Here is an 11,167-nt window from a genome sequence, read left to right on the forward strand (position 1 = left end):
GACGTCATATGAAACAAATTTCAAAGACAAAGGGCCATGAAACAATTTGATATTCTTAAAAATACTATCGTGTCGTTAATAAACCATGTTGTGCTTTAATACCAATATCAAGATACATAATTATAAAAATCCATTAAATAACATATGTCTTAAACTTACTTATCACTTTGATAATAGTGGAAATATAGGGACCGAGAAAATCAAGAATAAAACAATGTCGGTGACGATACTGATCAAAAGAATTTCCAAAAAACAATCGTACATTTTACAGAAAAAATAATATAAATATAAATATATTTTTGGCTGACATATGAATATATTCGAATTTTACTTCGGGTTTGTAATCAAAGCATTTCAAGAACGTCATATTAGAAATTCAAATGCACAATATTTTATGTTCCATTTTTACTTTGATAATTGCATTAGAAGCTTGTGAAACTGAAATCTGAAAAAACTTAATCTTTGCTGCATATTCATAAAAAGAAATGGAAAAATACACGTACATACAAAATCTAATTATCTTTCAGAATACCACTTTTCGAAGTTTTAAACAAAGCCCTTAGCATGTTACAAATTCCTAAAGTATAGCTATCTTTTAAATCTTAGTGATTCAAATACACCGAAATGCTCTTGGCACGTGAATAATCAATATTTTCTTTTAAAATATATAAAAATTTAGATGTCCGTCTGTGCAGGTTAAAAAATCAAAGATAAATATTTTTATAAAGATTATCTGTTATAAAAATTTAACACTTTTTACAAACAATTTTAAGAAAAGGTCGGTCCGATTTTTGTACATGTGTTTTCAGTATTCTCGGTTAATTCACATTTAATATATACATCGAGATAAGGTCCGTTTAATTTCCTAGGTAACTTAATAATGTCAAACGCGTTAATCTTTGCTGCGTATCAATCGCTTCCTTTGGAATTTTTTCCCTGAACTTCTCAGATCTAGCTGAATAAATATACGGCTCATAAGCATGTCCCAGAACGGTATAAAGCCAGTCGAAAAAGATAAAAACTCAAGTTGTTACTTCCGGAATTTATTCGCATAGCAACATTAAAACCAATTTGACGCTAAGATCCTATATTCTGTGGAACTAGTCGTTCGTTAAGTAAGAAGAGAATTTATAACATTGCGTTTTTGTTAAAACCGAAAAAACTTTCAAAAGATAAAGTTTATTGTGTTTACAGGGGAGGTAATTTTTCGTCACTAGATTTCCCACTGATAAACTTTGATACACTTTGTTAAATACAATATAATAATAAAAAGACGTGAATGACTCAACTATACTCCATATGGTTTCACTAAAATCTAGTACAAAATGACAAATTTTGGTCACGTATGTCTATTTTGACATATTAAAGTTGTTACCATGGCATTATATTATTTCAAATAAGGTGAGCAGATAATATTATAATTTTTTATTTTTATTTTTCAACGAAATTAAAATAATTTGAAAGTCGAAGAATTCCTATACTCGTTTGGTGTGTTTGAGCTTTTGATTTTGTCATTTGATTACGGACTTTCCGTTTTGAATTTTCCGCCGAGATCGGTATTTTTGTAAATTTTACTTTTAATCAAATTTGACACTTATTCAATTGTTTTATCAAACAGTTTGCTGAAATCCACTTTAATAATGTATCTATACCCTTAACTTAATTCATGCTCAATTCTGTTCAAACGTTATCTCTGTATTTTTATAAATTAATTTTTCACTTATCTAGAAATCGTGTAACTACACAACTTTTAAATGGTAAATAACATCACATTGTATTGCTTAAAGTTTCTTGTTTTATAATTTCACATCGTGTATTGCTCTCTATTATCATTTGTCATGTTGTTTTAAAATATATTTTCGCTGCTTTCGCAATATTTTTCTATTTAACGGTGTTCTCTGTATATTTCAATTTCAGGCGCCAAAATTAATTTTTAATGCACCTGTTTTCTTTTATCTAAACTTTATTTTGCAAGTATAATTTATAACTTCTTACATAAAAATAATAGATACTGAGTGCAGACACTTTTGTTCGCGAATCTGAATTCATATTATGTTGGTAAACAAAAGTGACCGTATTAAAATTATACTGTATACAGCATTTACAAAGCGATTTAAAACAGTAGAATCACAAACAGTTGATTTCGCCAAAAAAGAGTAGAAAAATAACAACGAAAATAACATGATCATGATAGTTCTATTTTACAAGGGCTTAAAATATGGTTGTTTAAACCACGAACATTTTCGGCCTATAGATGACTATAATTGTAAACCAACTTATTTTCACGAGCGATTTATTTTCGCAACTTTTGCGAGTAGAAATATAACGTGAATATAAATCGTCGCGAAAATTTAAAATTTCGATATTTCCTTACATTAAATCTAGCTACATCAAGTGAATTTGAAAATCGCGAAATTAAGTCGCCGCTAATTAAGATGGAAAGGGCTAAACGCGAAATAAAGTATCCGCGAAAATAATTTGGGGTTTACAATATTCGTTTGTGGAGATTTGTAAAATATTTAAAACAACAAAAATAAATGTTCCAACATTTTTTTACTGTATGATATTACAGACTAACACATATTCCACCTTATACAAATATCATCTTCGACCATAGAGCTCTGTAAACCAAATTGTCAATACAGGATAAGTAGTCAGAAAATGATGTCTAAGAAGAGACATAACGTTGGAAATATTGTAAATATTAATAACGAAACTTGTTTTTGTATTATTTCAAGACGACGAAAAAGAACATCTCACATTTATAGCAATAACATTAACGGTACAATTTTCCTGCGCCAGATGCGCATTTCGACAATACATGTCTCTTCAGTGATGCTCGAGGCCAAAATATTTGACATCCAAAGCTTATATAAAAGATGAAGAGCTATAATCCAAAAGGTCCAAAAAGTATAGCCAAATCCGCGAAAGGAATCAGAGCTTTGCACGAGGGAGATACATTCCTAAATTTAAAGTAATTTATAACATTTTGTAACAGCAAATTTTAATAACACAAACAAACCGTATTTTCATGCTAGTACCAAAGTACTGGCTACAGGGCTGGTGATACCCTCGGGGACTAACAGTCCACCAGCAGAAGCATCGACCCAGTGGTAGTAATAACATTAACGGTACCAATTTTCCTGCACCAGATGCGCATTTCGACAATACATGCCTCGGTCTATGGAAGAAGCGAATCGATAAAAACCTTTCTTATATCACACAGCGATGTTGTCTAATATCAATTGTAAATATGCAGACATTCCATGCGGAAAATGTTGTTTTCGGCAACGAAAAATTAAGAAAATACGAACTTTAAAACTTACTGTCCAAATATAAACAACAATTGAGTCTAAATATGCATTCAGAAGTTAGTTAAAAGCAAACTTTTATGTCCGTGTAAAATTTGATGTGCTGTATTTTTCTTATATACATAAATAAACAAATGCTATTAATTCTAATATCAATGCGATACTTTTAAAATATCATAGCAGTGTTTTTGTTATATCATTATAAGAACTTATTAGTATTAATATTAGACTGCTGTATCCATTTTTTTTGACAATTTTACCTATTATAAAATTGAGAATGGAAATGGGGAATGTGTCAAAGAGCCAACAACCCGACCATATAACAGACAACAGCAGAAGGTCACCAATAGGTCTTCAATGCAGCGAGATATTCCCGCACCCGGAGGCGTCCTTCAGCTGTCCCCTAAATAAATATACATACTTGTTCAGTGTTAATGAACGCCATACTAAACTTCAAATTATACACAAGAAACTAAAGTTAAAAATAACACAAGACTAACAAAGGCCAGAGGCTCCTGACTTGGGACAGGCGCAAAAATGCGGCGGGGTTAAACATGTTTATGAGATCTCAACCCTCCCCCTATACCTCTAGCCAATGTAGAAAAGTAAACGCATAACAATACGCACATTAAAATTCAGTTCAAGAGAAGTCCGAGTCTGATGTCAGAAGATGTAACAAAAAAACTAAACAAAATGACAATAATACATAAATAACAACAGACTACTAGCAGTTAACTGACATTCCAGCTCCAGACTTCAATTACACTGATTGAAAGATTATGTCTTCATCATATGAATATCAGGCTCAATCCCTCCCGTTAGGGGTTTAGTATCATACCATCATAACATATATGAGAAGAAAACAGTACCTATTATGTCTGTTTTGTTCGCGCATCGTTGTAAATATAACAGAATTTGATGAGACTGTCATACACGTCAGAGGTTTAGCGCTATAAAACCAGGTTCAATCCACCATTTTCAAAATTTGAAAATGCCAGTACCAAGTCAGAATTATGACAGGTGTTGTCCTTTCGTTTGGTGTGTTTTATCATTAAATTTTAATTTTGCCATTTGATAAGGGACTTTCTGTTTTGAATTTTCCTCGAATTCATTATTTTTGTGATTTTATTTCTCAGTAGTATTGTATGTAAATTAGCAGTTTTAATTTTTAAATTGTTTTTGGTAACATCTTTCAAATTTCTTAATTGGTTTTTTGAAGCAAAACTAATCAAATAAGGGTTTTATAAACAAGGTCGTAATAAAATGGCTAAGTATCAAAATTATTGTTCACATATATAACATCTAGCAAATTTTATAATGAACGCACCGAAATAATATATATCCGATATTCTCCCAACGCACGCATGGAAAACTTTCTTTTTTGGTTACAATGAAACTAACTTGTGCCAAAGATGAATCATACTGTCCTCGTTCAGATTGATACGACAAAATCTGACCTGCACTTTTGAATTTCGTTTTTTATACAAATTAGACTGTTGGTTTTCCTGTTTGAATGGTTTAGTTTAACACTAGTAATTTTTTTGGGTTCTATATAGCGTGGTGTTCGCTGTGAGCCAAGGCTCCGTGTTTAAGGCCGTACTTTGATCTATAATGGTTTATTTTAAACAAATTATTTCTTTGATGGAAAGTTGTCTCATTCGAACTCATACACCATCTTATTTTATCTATAAAATTTCCCGTCATAAATAACTGCTTTCCAGTCCTCGAAAAACGTCATTTGAGTGCTGAATCTTTAAGTTAAGTAGTGATTTGGTTCAGTCAAAAAAGGTCAAATTTTATTACGTCTGAAGCTGTCAAACTGAATTTTACACCCCTTAACACAGAATTGTCAATATTTTGAGTTAGAGCTGGTAGAAGTTTCCATAATTTTGATATTATTTGTTCCACCAGTAGTACACTACACTGTAAAATCTTTTTGAGATAGAGTATGTGCGATTTTTTTAATTTGAATTTATTGTTTGAAAGAAATGCACTACGAAATAACTGTGTTCTCGGGCCAAAAGGAAGAAGTTTATTTGCAAGGCCTCTGAAAATTGAATAAAATTAAGAATGGAAAAATAGTACTAGAGTACTGAACACCGGATGACCGTAAGTTATTGTGGATGGTCACAAGTACTTGTCTTAGAAAATAACCATATATTACCTGAAAGTGAGGTTAATGTACCGAGATATATTTTTTCTGAGACAAGTTCGAGTGTAAATGGTGAATAAATGACAGGCAATTCAACTTCGTCCTAATAACTATTACATTGTATAGTGATACAAATCAGAATACTCTGGTTTTTTGTTATATATTAATTTATATAATATAACATTTTCGAAATAATAAGTTCATGTAAGCGTTAATTTTGTTACAGGTACTAAATTTTAGGGCATAGGACATTTGAGCGAAAAAGAAAAAAGCACATAGGGTCATTTGAGCGCCGACTTCATAGGACATTTGAGCGCCGGGATATTAACCTTACCTGAGTTTTCAGACAGGACATTTGAGCGAAATTTTCCCTGATAATTTTACACGAATTAAGATTTTTTTTTTAAAGTAAGAAAAAAAAGTAAGATTTAGTTATAAATATTTTTTATTTTATTTCACACCCGAGTAATTCGACCGGTTCTGGCTGGTTTATGTAAGTGAAATCCTAAGTTGATCTCTATTTACCAATCAATTCTACTATAATTCATTGGCTATGCAAATTTTCTTTGTTCTAAAATTCTTATATATATATCTATTAAGTGAAATGTCCCTTGGCACTTGAAATCTTAATACTAATAATACATGTACGTGTTAAAATGGATATTATTTTGACCGAGACTAATAAGGGAAAAAGAAGCCTTGTTTGTGACAGTTTCCGATATAGAGTGGACAAAACACTAAAAGGAGAAGAAATATCCTGGAGATGTACAGTAAGTACCTTTTTTTACAAATTTAATGTTAATGTAAACTATAATTGCTTGTTTTAATTATATTGTGTCTTGGATGAGGAGTTGTCTTTTTAGGATTCATACTACATCTTATTTTTATGTCTTGCTATAGCAAATGAAAAAGCATTTAAACACTTCAATTGTATTTGTCCTTTCAATATTTTTCAGGCAAAAGGTTGCAAAGCAAGACTGAGGACGGATTGTACCGGAACCGTTATAATTCAACAGAAAAATACTCATAACCATGATACCAGTGATCGTGACAATGAACGTCACTTGCTGCGGGTACGATCAAAAAGAAAAGCGGATGATGATATTGCTCAACGTCCTTCAAAAATTATCCGTACAGAGTTACAGAGTTTGAACATTGATGCACCGCAGAGCCGAACAGAAAAGGAGAAGGAACAGAATCTCCGGGATTTGCATTCGAAATACTGCCAGCAGGAAATTACGAGGGATTTTTATGTCAGAAGCCTGGGATATAAGTTCCAAGCCCGAACAGACTTGTAAATAATGCCGTTGCCGAGTTTTATGTTTTATGACAGTGCTTTGTTTTTAGTGCTTTGTTTACAATTAAAAGATGTTTTAATCTTTTTGTTGGTAAACTCCTGTTTTATGACTGTGCTTTGTTTTTAGTGCTTTGTTTTTTACAATTAAAATATGTTTTAATCTTTTTGTTGGTAAACTCCTCATTTAATGAACTATATTCATAAGAAAATGTGGTATGATTGCCAATAAGACAATTCTCTATCCAAGACTTGTTTTCGCTCAAATGTCCTACGCTTATTCTTATTTTAGCTCAAATGTCCTAAAATTTAGGCGCTCAAATGTCCTATACTTTGGCGCTCAAACGTCCTTTTTTTTTCGCTCAAATGTCCTGTCAATGCGCTCAAATGTCCATTGCCGAAATTTTAGTGATATTGATCCTCAAACATTAAACCGGTCATGAACTAAGTTTGTGAATTATGTTTGCGGTTTTCTTGACATGCATTGTGACGTGTTATCGTATTCATTTTATATTAGAAAACTATATCAGTTATATTAGAAAAGTATCGCATTCATACATTTTTGATATTAAAAACATATCGCTATCATATAAGACAAACATCGCATTGATATAATAAAATATAGCAGTATCTTTGACTTATAGGTGATTTTGGCTTAGCAAACAATTGAATTCATCTCAACTGCATTCTACTGGATTTGCTACATGATATTTATTGAATGTGTACAGCTACAAATGATAAATCGTGCATTTATGTTTCATTCATTCAACAATTCAATTTTCTCGTATAAATACACCTTGCCTGTTATTATATAAAATAAATAATGGAAATTATACAGCAGACGTATGTCGTGTTAAATGTCACTCTGTTTTAAGAAAAGAGTCATTACTTTATACCGAGGAATCTGCCTTTCTTCGTACAAATGCTAACATTCGTCTGAAATTTCCCACAATGCAACTCGTTGATATGAGACATTATCTTACCTCCTATACATTTCTAGGAATATGATTGGTTAAAAGCGTCCGCGTGGAGACGGTGTATATTTGATATTAGGTTAGTAGGGAGGCGGGGATTATTTCATACACGGTAAGTAGTGGAGTTACGTCCCTTTATATTCCATATTAGGTAAGAAGGGAGGTGGGGCTTATTTCATACACGGTTAGTAGTGGAGTTACGTCCCTTTATATTCCATATTAGGTAAGAAGGGAGGCGGGGCTTATTTCATACACGGTTAGTACTGGTGTTGCGTCCCTTTATAAAAACAAAACGGTACTGAGAAAAATCTTAAAGGTTCAACAGACGAAGAAATTGATGATTAAGATTGAAATAAATTCATAAAACACATTTAAACCTAGAATGAAATTCAAAACAGTGTGGCTGTGGCCATTGATTGACACATTAAATTCATCCATTGACTGGGACAATTTAGGTGAACGTTTGTATGTAACGACCACTGCTCACTATGTACTTTTTAAAGACACTTCAACTATGGGGTCACCAAAGGTTCTCAACACCTTAATAAAGTAATTCGAAAAATTAATCAGAAATAACACGATGTTTTGATTTATACCAATTATATAAATCAAAACATAAAGGTTATTCCTGATTAATTTTCGAATTATTTTATAATTAAAGGCGTTAAGAAACCTTTTGTGACCCCACAGTTTAAATTCCATCGTAGGTACGCCGTGAACAGTGGTCGTTACAGACAAACGTTCACGTAAATTGTCCCAGTCAATGGATGAATTTAATGTGTCAATCAATGGCCACAGCCACACTGTTTTGAATTTCATTCTATTAAGTTGTTATTGCTGGCATCTGTTTTTGTAGGATCAATGAAAGTAGTTTCTTAATACTAACAGTACTGAAGACTTGTTCATTTTGATAGGTCACTAGTCTAAATTTCACACTAAAGATAGTCGGTAAGATAAATTCGTTACATAGTGTGCTAGTGACCTAATACGGTATATATGGAATTTACTGACCCCATATATACCGTATTAGGTCGCTCGAATCCCCATATGGAATTTACCTACCCCATATATACCGTATTAGGTCACTAGCACACTATGTAACTAATGATATCGCTCGTTGATATAAGAAACGTTTATATCGATTCGCTTCTTCCATAGACTGTGTCTCTTCAGTGATTCCACCTTATACAAATATCATCTTTGATCATAGAGCTCTGTAAACCAAATTGTCAATACAGGATAGGTAGTCAGAAAATGATGTCTAAACAGAGTTGTTATTGCTGGCATCTGTTTTTGTAGGATCAATGAAAGTAGTTTCTTAATGCTAACAGTACTGAAGACTTGCTCATTTTGATAGGTCACTAGTCTAAATTTCACACTAAAGATAGTCGGTAAGATAAATTCGTTACATAGTGTGCTAGTGACCTAATACGGTATATATGGGGTCAGTAAATTCCATATGGAATTTACTGACCCCATATATACCGTATGAGGTCGCTCGAATCCCCATATGGAATTTACCTACCCCATATATACCGTATTAGGTCACTAGCACACTATGTAACTAATGATATCGCTCGTTGATATAAGAAACGTTTATATCGATTCGCTTCTTCCATAGACTGTGTCTCTTCAGTGATTCCACCTTATACAAATATCATCTTTGATCATAGAGCTCTGTAAACCAAATTGTCAATACAGGATAAGTAGTCAGAAAATGATGTCTAAACAGAGACATAACGTTGGAAATATTGTAAATAGTAATAACGAAACTTGTTTTTTATTATTTCATGACGACGAAAAAGAACATCGCACATTTATAGCAACTGATGACAATGAAGTGTAGCTTTCTTAACTGTTTTGAATTATTTTTGACTATCATAAAAGTGCAGACTGCAGTTCATATACTTGTAACATTCGGAGAAAGTAGTATTAGAAATATACTATAAACATAATTCAATGCAAAGTGCTTTAAAATCGCATTTCATTTTACTAAACATATATTTCATAATTAAGGAAACGTGCAATTTTATTTATAAAACTAAAAATCATATAATATAGGAACTTAATTTCATTGAAATATATTGTATTCAATTGGTCCTAAAACATTGTCTGATTAATACCATCCGTCTCAATGGTTTTCTTAAATGTTAGTAGTACATATCGTATTTTAAAAATAGAAAAAAATCATAGTAAAGTATTACTTCCGAATTACAAATCCCTAATTTACATGTCCATGCCTCAGATATTATATTTAGTTAATATTCATATATGTATATGAAATTTTAAAAAATCCTCAAAATAATCTTAAAAACGGAACAATCATGTTATTTGTGTTGTTTGGACGTATAGTTCAGAGAAAATAAGTTCTTTTAACATGCTTTATCTTCTTGAATTTTAAATTATAAGAAGCCATCGCGATTGTTGTATATTTGATTATGAGATCAGTTACATATTCACCTGAACAGATACATTCAACTTTAATCGTTTATCATCAAATCTTTAAATACTGAGTACAGGATAGGTTATGTTTTAATGTATCATGCAACACCCTTTCTCTTCCATTTACAGGTAAAATTTAAGTGTTATAATTTGACTTCGATTTGTGTTTTGCGTAAACAAATAAGAGGTAGATGCAATTCGTCTGTTATATATCATCTCGGTGATCAAATTTGAATATATACAAATCGGATAAAAGAGCATCAATCAGCAAAAAAGAGTTTGTTCGAAAGGGCCAAACATTTGCTTTGCAGAAGGACAAATAGAAGGGAAAATGGGCAGAAGTTACCAAATTTAGAATCAAGCACATAAATTGAAAAGTAACCGAAAAATTCAGGACAAAAACAAACATCTATAAACAACAGTCTGCAAAAAACATGCATTCAAAACTAAAGATTCAGTAACTCAAACCAAACAAAAACAAATGTAGCAAGCGTTCCGGAGGAGTACAAAGCACACCCAGCTCCACATGTGGTGCTCGTCGTGTGGCGCTCGTCGTGTTGCTCATAGTTATTTTAAATTCGGTGTTAAGTCTTTTCGTTAAAACCAGAATCGAAAAAAAATAACGAGATAAATGATATGAATTATCTGTGTCAGACTTCCCATAAAGGCCAATCAACTTTTTTAAATTACGGAAATGGACATCTTCAACTTTCAACTAATGTTCAATAATGTCAGTGTTAGCTGCAACCATCAGTCGAGGAAGTAATGATAGGAAATGCACGCTCACAATTGGAAAGCTAAAAACATCATATATACAAGGATTGAAATTTTGTATTTTCGTCTACATACGACTTTTCAGTGACGTTTGAATAAAGAAAAGTAAAAAAGGCCAAATAAAGTATAAAATTGTAGAGCATAGGAACACCATTTCGTAAAAGTCTTGTCAAATACAGCGAATGCGATCTATTCATGAGGTAGAAAAGCCTCTTGAGAT

At 32.0% G+C, this 11,167-nt stretch overlaps 1 long non-coding RNA gene across 1 annotated transcript; it reads left to right on the forward strand.

Annotated features, from left to right (window-relative positions):
- The first annotated feature begins 5,699 nt into the window (after positions 1–5,699).
- Positions 5,700–6,924, forward strand: LOC143063836 (uncharacterized). The gene is made up of 2 exons (XR_012975115.1): positions 5,700–6,233; positions 6,420–6,924. It is a non-coding gene; the product is annotated as an uncharacterized LOC143063836 (long non-coding RNA).
- Positions 6,925–11,167: the final 4,243 nt, after the last annotated feature.

Source organism: Mytilus galloprovincialis, chromosome 2 (genome assembly GCF_965363235.1).
Source record: "Mytilus galloprovincialis chromosome 2, xbMytGall1.hap1.1, whole genome shotgun sequence".
NCBI classification, from domain to species: domain Eukaryota; kingdom Metazoa; phylum Mollusca; class Bivalvia; order Mytilida; family Mytilidae; genus Mytilus; species Mytilus galloprovincialis.